This window comes from Salvelinus sp. IW2-2015, unplaced genomic scaffold (assembly GCF_002910315.2).
Source record: "Salvelinus sp. IW2-2015 unplaced genomic scaffold, ASM291031v2 Un_scaffold1884, whole genome shotgun sequence".
In the NCBI taxonomy this organism is placed as follows: Eukaryota; Metazoa; Chordata; class Actinopteri; order Salmoniformes; family Salmonidae; genus Salvelinus; species Salvelinus sp. IW2-2015.
The window spans coordinates 184,813-194,156 of record NW_019943246.1 but is presented as its reverse complement, the minus strand read 5'-3'; the positions used below and the strand labels follow the sequence as shown (position 1 = coordinate 194,156).

Sequence of the window (9,344 nt, the reverse complement as noted above, 5' to 3'; positions counted from 1 at the left end):
GGAGATCCTCAGAGCATCAGGCCTCATCCCTGTACAGAGGGAGGGAATTCTCCCAGCAGCTAGCATCATTGCGCAGAAGAAGAAGATCCTCAGAGCATCAGGCCTCATCCCTGCACAAAAGGAGTTGATCCTCCTGATGGCCAGTGTCACTGCGCAGAGGAAGGGAATCGTCCCAATGGCCAGCGTCCCTGCGCACAGGGAGGGGATTGTCCCAAAGGCTAGTGGTCTCGCTGAAGGAAGGGGATCTCCCACAAGCCATTCCTGCACAGAGGGAAGGATGTCTCAACCCCAGTGTACCTCACAGAGGGAGGGTTCCTCCAAACAGCAGTGTCCCTGCACAGAGGGAGGGATCCTCCAAACAGCCAGTGTCCCTGTACAGAGGGAGGGGATTCTCTCAGCAGCTAGCATCACTGCGCAAGAGGAGGAGATCTTCGACAATCAGCATTTGATCATATAGATTTTTTTCAGCATTTAAAAATTTACGCATAAAAAGTGTTAAAAGATGATCTTTTAATTAAATCTCTCCTTTGTGTCCCTCATGTTCACGATTAATTTGATGTGTTCTAATCTCATTTGCCAATGCTTATTGCTTCTGCATTGCTTTACAGAACAAGTATATATATACGCACATAATATATTTATTTTTAGACATTTCCAAAACATTTTTTTGCATTTTGGAATTTCCTACATTTAACTGTCAGACAAGTTATATTTTATATATCTCTCTTTTAACGAATTTTTTGTATGTATTCCATCGACAGACTTAACATTATTGGATCGAAACGTTCGCAGAGATTGTTTTGACTGGAGTGATGTGCTTAGGAGCCTATTAAAAAAATCTATCCCGGTTTTACTATTTTACCCACTACAAGTCTGTTGTGCGGAAAACGGAAGAAAATCTATTGTCGAAAGTAAACATCGGCATCGTGGTGTCAACTGTCGCTTAATTGTCCTGAAGTAATGAACAATAAAAAAAAAAACATCTGGTCGTAAGCGATCGATGACAAATTAAATGTTGCCGTGTAACATTTTACTTCTGTCCCGACCAGTGAACATCCTTTGCACATTCTACAACAGCTTTACCCATCCTCCACAAAGCCGCGGCCTTGCAAGAGTAAGGGGAACAACTACTTCAAGCGTCCAGAGCAAGTGACGTCACCGATGAAACGCATCAGTGCACTACCCCCAACTAGTAGCCATTTCACACCGTTACATCCAGCATAACCCCTCATTCATTACGCGTGGGCAACAGTGAAATGTGAGGAGCAGGACAGTTATAGCCTCAAACCTCACCTCTGGGTTCAAAGCCAGTTCACTGCTTTCTCATTGTTTCTCTCTGTCATCGGGACTGATCTAGATACTGACCAGTGGGGTGCAAGTCAATTATCAGTTAGAACAGAAAACCAGAGGCTCGTAGGGCAGGGGAAGCTTTTCCAAACTTGGTGTGCATTTTGGTTTTTTGTCTAACTACACAGCTGATTCACATTAACAAAGCTTGATGATTAGTTGATTATTTGATCAGCTTTGTAGGGGGGGAATAAAAAGAAAATGTGCAGCCCTTTGGGGTTCAGTGATGTGGGGAGCTTTGTCATAGGGTAAAAGTTGATACCCTGGCTGTAGGCTGCACACCTTGGGTCAAATATTAGATTCTGTAGCTGTGTATTTATCGAAACAATCTTGTTCTACAATGGTTCCTTTCTTAGCTCAGGGTAAGTAGTAGCAGGCCTGGAAGAGTCTTATGCACGCAAACATTTGAGTTGTTTTCTCTCCTTTTAGTCAATCATATAATTTGTCAAATGCCTTACAGGTTGTTTTGCCTATTGTTGGCAGCTGTGGGCAAAAGCACAACAGACACTTCTATAAGTATGCATTTTTCCCTACAAGTTCCAAGCTAAGCGTTTGAAATATATATTTTTTTGGTTTTAACTACCTTTCCATTCCAGATGACCTCAACGCTGAATGCTCTTGGTAACGTTATTCGTTTGAGTGTCGCTCCTCTTTTTAAAGAGGTTGATGCTGTCTTCAGTGAGTTTGTCTCTTATGATTCCCTTTCATAATTCATGGATTGTTTGTCAACTATTGTGTTCAACCCATTCCTCCCTTCAGATGACACACAATCATAACCTGACGCCTGGCTTGCTACTCAGTGTGGATTCACTTTAAATTTGACCCCATGGGGAATGCCATGTTTTTTGCTTTCTAAAACTGCTTTTCCCAAAACATGGTACCCTAAGCACTGTGTGTTTTGCTCTTTTCAGTGTCACTGCATTGCAACCATAATGTAGCATGTCATTTTATTTAACTTTGACAGGAGTCATGCTGAGACCAGACTCTTTACAGATGAGCCTGTATACACAAGATACAGTCAATATTTGCATCACTAGATAAAAATGTAATCATTGAAAACAAACGCTTCTTCAGTAAAGGTCCTCAATAAGCCTGAGTTGCTAATTCTACAATTTTAGAGCATGGAGGTTAGTAGAAGTACGGTGCCAGAAAATTTAAGCAGTTTTTAACCCCCTGGGTCTCTATCTTTATCTAAGTTATAAGAGACGTAAGTAGAGCAGCAAAGTTTATGGAGGTTTCAGAGGCCAGCCAACTTTCTGATACAGACTGAGTGATGTGTACTACGCTCTTCTCCTGTAGTGTGGCTTCAATACAGTGCCAGCTGCATTCATATAGGCAATTTTGCCACAGTCTATAGTCATGAAGGTCAACTGAATTATTTTTTTCTGCTATATAATGACAGGCTTTAATTTTTTTTCCTTCCCCTTCATTTTAGGATTAAAGATGTTCAGCTTGGTCATGCAGTTCAGGCTGCAGGAACACATGACTGAAGACCCTGTGTATAGAGTGGGCAAACCTGTAGCTACACCCTGGACCTCCCGAGAGATTCTGTGCGACCGCAACTACATGGAGGCAAGTGAGCAGAGCATGCCCAAAGGACATGTTTACAGTCCGGCTGTGTCACTGCCTGTAAAATAATGATCTGTCTAGAGCTACAACTGTCCAGTGTTTCATTTCTTCTGCTTCTGTGACAACGTAAGGGTCTTGACTCTCTCTCAATTACCCTCCTTAAATAAGGAGGCGAGTGGACGATTGAGAATGGCCTTGATTTGTATTGTATGGGAGGGAGAAATGCATAGGGATAATGCTTTCTTCTTCTAGGTGTCGTCAGAAGGACTCTTCAGACATCCAAACCGTCCTGAACAGCCCACTGGAGGCCCGAAGCAAGGAGCGGCAACTTCCGGAAGGAGCTGAGGTAGCATATTTTCGTTTCTGTTTCACTACAGATGGCGCTAAACAAAATGTGCATTTTGACAATTTGTTAATTCCTGTTTCATTTCCTGAGACAGGCTGTTGCTTCAGGATACAAAATGACAGCAGTCGTCTTTAGTCTAGCAAGAAGGTCATGAGTGTGATGAGGTCCAAAGAAAGGGCTATGCAATAGCCAACACTCCCACACGGCTGTGTTAAGAAGCCCTCATAAGCAGAGGAGACATACCTCCAGAATGTAAGCTGACTTTCTCCACTTCCTCCATGAACTGGGTCATGTTCAGTAGAGCAAACATTTGAACGGTGGCCCTACGCAACTCTGCAACATATTGTTATACGGTGTGCCCTACTGAACACGGCCCTGGTGTGGTTGCCCCTGAACAGGTAGCTGGGGTTCCGATGCGGGTGCTCTCAACCTCAACCTTCTTTGAGCAGAAGTGGCTGGTTACTCGAGTAGTGCCCGGCTGTTTGTCCAACACCAGGTTGAGTGTGAAATAATGGACTAACTTGGCAAATTAAGATCTTAACCCAGTTCTTAATTGGCTCCAGACAAGACTTTGATTTGTGTTCAGTTGGGGAAATGTTTGGGATAACTTTTTCCAAATAATGGCACATTTGTTTTCAGTTGCAAAATGTCTGTTTATGATGTGTACTTGGTTTCTTGTTCACTGCAGGGCGCGTGGCCTTTACTCCAGAAGTGATCACCTGGTACATGCCCAAGCACATACCACTTTCTTCCTCTGATGCCTTCACCATGTTGGAGGTGTACATGGGAATTGACGCTAAGAGGCTGGACACTGAGGAAATGGCTGCCAGAAACTACTCGGTTTAGTCACAGAGGCTCATATTATGTTGAAATTCCGGTGGGGGCGGTTGGCGGCTATTTCAAGGTCGCGTTGGATGAGTAATGTTCCTGTTTAATTTTAAATCAAATCTTATTTGTAGAGCCCTTTTTACTGCAGCAGTTGAAGTGCTTTGCAGTAACCCTTTGCACATCTCATGGGATAACTCCTAGAAATGTTGTCTTGTGTAAAATTTTTTATTGAGCAATTGTCTGCTTATCAGGCTAATATACAATGGATTGTTGGTGTGTGTATACAGCCTGACACATTGGATTGCAAAATCGGGTGAATGTTGCATAAAATGACATCTAAACATACTCTACCGCTTGTCTTTGCAGTTTGTCTTCAGCCGCTTGATTTGAGACCAAATATACACATAAAGTATTGTTTACCTGACTTTTTAGGGAGCCGGTAGCTTTGCACTCAACTGAATGCAAGCAACGTTCGCTTACACTCGTTACTCGTTTTGCGTGTCGGTTGCTTTGAAAATACACACCGCCGGAAATGCAAGTTGACAACCATATGCCTACCAGCTCTCTAAAGTCGGGTAACCGATATTTTTAAATTACAGAGGCTGAAGGACAAACCACACAGTATCGTCGGATACTTTCTGGCTTGTAGAACATTTAGCTGTTTTTGCACTCCACTTGTGTATTACAGCCTGAATGATTCACTCGTCTCCCTTTACAGAGCCATATTCAGGATGACCAGTACTTTGTCACTTACACCATTGAGCCCATGCTTGAGTTGCTGTGGATGCGGAGGTCGCCACACGAGGACACACGCTACAAAGTCCTTCCCTATCACAACACCCTGATGGCCAGGCTCCACAAGTTCGCAACTGTGAGTCTGGTTTAGTTAAATAGTGCCTATGGTAATTTGGGATGCCTGGGTTGTTCATTAGGCACAAAACAGAAGAAAATGTACTGAAACGGGGAGGCAATAACAAATGTCCATTTTCGACTTCCATTGTACGCATTTCAAATGTTTTTTTGTTTGCCAATGAAACGACACGCCCTTAGACACAGTTCCTGAGCAGGCAGTGTTTGTGCTTGAGTTGGGGCCTTCAACCTTGATGTGGAGCTGCTGAACATCACCTTTCCCACCATGGTGCTAACTGTTGCAGAGTGCAACGCCAGAGGCTTCAATGTTCGGGAGCAGAGATCCCTGGACACACCCTTGAAGAGCTTCAGGATGGAGGTGCCCTCTCAGACCCGGTGGTCTTTAAGGAGGTGTGTTTCTGTTAAATGCAAGCCACACGCAGTGATTTGTACATGCCCTAATAAGTGGGCCACCAACAAAATATAAATAATGGCGCAAATGTACTTTGTTCCCTCATTTCTCAGTGTTCCATTATTTTGGAGTTGTATGCATTCACTTGCCATAGTGCTTGATTTAGAGGAATGAGGGCAACATTACTTTAAGTATATAGTTTGTTTTAATAGTCCCCATATGTACTTAGTTCACTTGATTTGAATAGAGTTCTGTTACAACAATAATGCTATCAATTGACCAATGCTTTTAACTTCACTACAGAGAAGGGCGGAACAAGGTGTCACAACCTTCACTCTCGCTGATCTACGGCCTGGTCGTCTTTCCAGAGTCGCTCCTTTCTCTCACTCTGCTGTTGTGGACCTGTACTGCTGGACATGGTATGTCTCTGCTACGCCAAACTACTGTTGAATGGCTTCCTCTGGTTAATGATTGCAGTGAAAGCCAATAGCCATACTGTAGGTTTTTCCTATGCGGTCTCTCTACAGAAAATGTTAAGCTTTAGAGTATTTGGACCAGTGTCCTGTTCCTGATTTGCCAGGATCGTGTTATTTCTGAACAACAAGGTTTTCTCCTTGGACAAGTTCAAGTAGTACCTTCTGTTTTTTGTGCTTAATGAAACACACCCTGTTTGTCTTGTAGTGCCACCCTCAGTCACTGGCAACTGTGATCAGGAGAACTTTCACATCATGTGGACTACAGGAACAAGATCCTTTTTCGTGGTCTTGGTTGGCAAGCGGCTGCTTAACCATGAGCTTGCTCAACAGTATTTAACAGAGGGCGACGCACCTTCACCATCACGTTCCCTTCTCTTCGCGGACGCAGTGTTTGAGGTACGATGCTCTCCCAAAACATGTTAACCTAAATTGCGCAGCTAGCCTCTTTCCTTACCCTGTATACATGCATGCTAATGAACCTCCATTGGTTCCCAGTCGGTTCACCCGTCCTCTGTCAGGAGCAGACTGGATGTGGCTCTGTTGAATCCTTACAACAACATGACCATCAAATACTTTTCCCTGGCTTGCAGCTTCCTCAAAACTTGACTGGTTGGTTCTCAAACAATTACTTCCGATAAATAGTCGTTTGACATGTTACCTAACCTGGGTTCCTTGCAAATACTGTAGTCTAATATTAGTGCCAGATGGGCATGGTTTGCACTTTTGGTCTATTCCATTGGTTCTACTGTGCTCATGAAGTGTAACAAATACAGAACCTGTCCTTTTTGCTTCCCACCCCAAGGTGTTTCTCTAACGGAACGATGACTGGCTGGCGGTCAAGGTGGAGTTCTGCTCCCAGTCTGAACCCCGGTCAGCTGACCCTGAGCGACCCGCCTGTGGTCCCACCTACAGCGACGATCGCTTCGCCTACTTCCACTTCACGTTCAACTCCTGTGGCAACCAGGAAGGTAAAATGACTATTACCCTGAGGTGATGGGTACTGTGTATTTACGGACTGTTTGCTTCTGCAGGCTGTAATATCAATTCCCCCTCTACTACATAGTTTATCAACAATGTCATGCGTATGAGAACGAAATCTCCTTGCCAGATGAACTTGAGGTGAGCTGAATGGCACGACGTCTTCAGAGGAGGAATATCAGTAAGTGCATTACGCATCACAATTGTAGCTGTTATTTTATAGGTTTTTTTCTTCACAATTGCTCAAAACTTTAACTTTGTATACAGGGAAAATGTGCTCTACTACCAGTGTGTCCACTCAACTGCTTGAAGTTTCCCCTACATCCTCTTTTTAGGTTAAAGGTTCCCTGCTACTATGTGGTCAACATCACTCGCACATTGGCCTTCCTCACCAGGCGCGTCAACGAGCTTTTGCCGAGACTGGGACGGGTCGACTAATGGTCAGAATGAGACTCGCTCAGGGTAAGCGTGCACAAATTCAGAATTTCAACTTGGCCTCTAAATTCTAATCACTCCTGATGATCTGGAAATGGAATATAGATCTGGAAGGTGTCCTTTACAAAACCATTCCAAAAATGTAGCCTTGATATATACCTTGGTTCTGAGATCTACAGGTGTGGCTATGGAGTAACGGTGAGGAGCTGATTTGGGATTTTGTCAGAAGCCTCTGGGGGGGGGGGGGTTATCGGGGCACAACAGTATTGATAAACGTGTGTTAATGGAAGTTGAGATGGTACCTCGCTGTTTTGTGCCCACGGTTGTCTCGTTCGTTGTTCCAGCCGATTCGTTAACACGTTCCACCAGGAGGAGGACTATCCAGTGGTGAGGTACCTTAGACAACCTCTGCACTTTGAGGTGGAGCTGACCAGGTCCTCTGACCCCAAGATAGCGCTGGTGCTTGACCACTGCTGGGCCACCCTCAATGAGGACCGTGACTCCCGACCCCGGTGGAATCTCATCATTAATGGGTAACTTGTTGTTTTTGGGCCTAAACAAGTGTTATTCCACAGGTGTGGTTCCTGAGTAATTAGCAACCTATCATGCTTGGCAGGCCATTTACTTTGGCTACCGTGGCTATGCCCCCATCCATAGGTAATGGGTGGTCACAATGGTTTGAGCTTAAAAACGATGTGAGCCGTATGCGGTCTGTCACCAGATCTCCACCCAAATGAACACTTATGGGAGATACTGGCGCGTAGCATCACACGTAGCATCTCGGGTACTCCAAGATCCCAGGTGTCTTAAACACCATACGTCAGTTGAGTGACAGACGCTTACGTGATAACCCGACTGCATTGTATGGCGCTAGCTCATATTCGGTACCACATTCAAAAGTGTTTTACACACGTGTCCATTACAATCTAGGCAAGAATCATAAAACGCTAAGTACATTATACTTACGGTATGCTACAGTAGAAACGTTACACAGAAAATAAGGCACTTTGATAGGAATGCACGCATGTCCAGTTATTTGTAAGGAATGCAATAAATGTGCCAGGGGGAAAAGTTTGTGCAAGGCCTGTTCTGACTAGATGTGCAAATGTCTGTATGCTTGAAGGAAAGTTTGTCTGGGTCATTCAAATTCTCAAAAAGAAATTGTCTGCAACAGTGAAATGGGCTACTTTTGTGAATTAATGAGGCAAACTTAGAAGTTGAAACGGCCTTTAGAAAATGAGCAGGTAGTGGTGCCTTGGTTTGAGGTCAGCGTGGGTTAACTGTCCACATTTTGGAACGGTGAGTGCATTCTGACATCCCGCGCATAAAATAAACTACCGCTGGGGCGACTGTTGAAGATATTTGGAAGTCACGTGTGGAAAGGTTAAGACACTATGTTGGTGTTACCTACACCTTTTTACTCAATGTTATCCTTTTGGTTTGCTCCAGTTCAGTGTTGTGCCGAACTGCTGGTCAGTCGAATGGAAATCGAGAGCGGCTGGCAAGCTTGGCTTGCCTTTCCGATTGGTTTCATACAACTGCTCTTAACACTGACTGAATACTTGTTGAATTCAGGCACAAGTGACCTCTTGTGTTTAAAACGGTTATGCGCTTAACATAATGGATGGTTCACAGCCTGTGCAGCATGGAAGGTGATGTTTGAAACTGAATAGGATCAGTTGACAGGATCCCTAGAAGTTGATGCCACTTTCGATGGAATTTCCTGTCCTAGAGGAATGCGCTAATTGGGAGTTGCTAAACATGAACAAATACCACGGTCAAGTGTAGCAGCATCTTGCTAACCTTATTTAGCTAGCTAATGTTCATATTTAAAAAAATGTAGCACAGCTGGGTTTGTCATAAGCATTGATTTGGGTGAGCACTTTGCCACAGATGGACAACCGCTGGCCTATTTTTTAACTTTGCCATCTTCTCAAGAATTTAAATTGGGTAACTATTGAAAGATGACTTTTTTCCTACATTGTAATGGACACTGCAACCTTTGGTAGATGGGCTAAATGAACTTTGCCCATGATTATGCACGCTGCAAATGACACTATTTGTGGGTGTCTTTTCAGTATCTGGATACATGTTAACACCACGC

At 44.0% G+C, this 9,344-nt stretch overlaps 1 pseudogene; it reads left to right on the top strand.

Annotated features, from left to right (window-relative positions):
- The first annotated feature begins 1,687 nt into the window (after positions 1 to 1,687).
- Positions 1,688 to 8,015, top strand: LOC112072303 (uncharacterized; annotated as a pseudogene).
- The last annotated feature ends 1,329 nt before the right edge of the window (positions 8,016 to 9,344 follow it).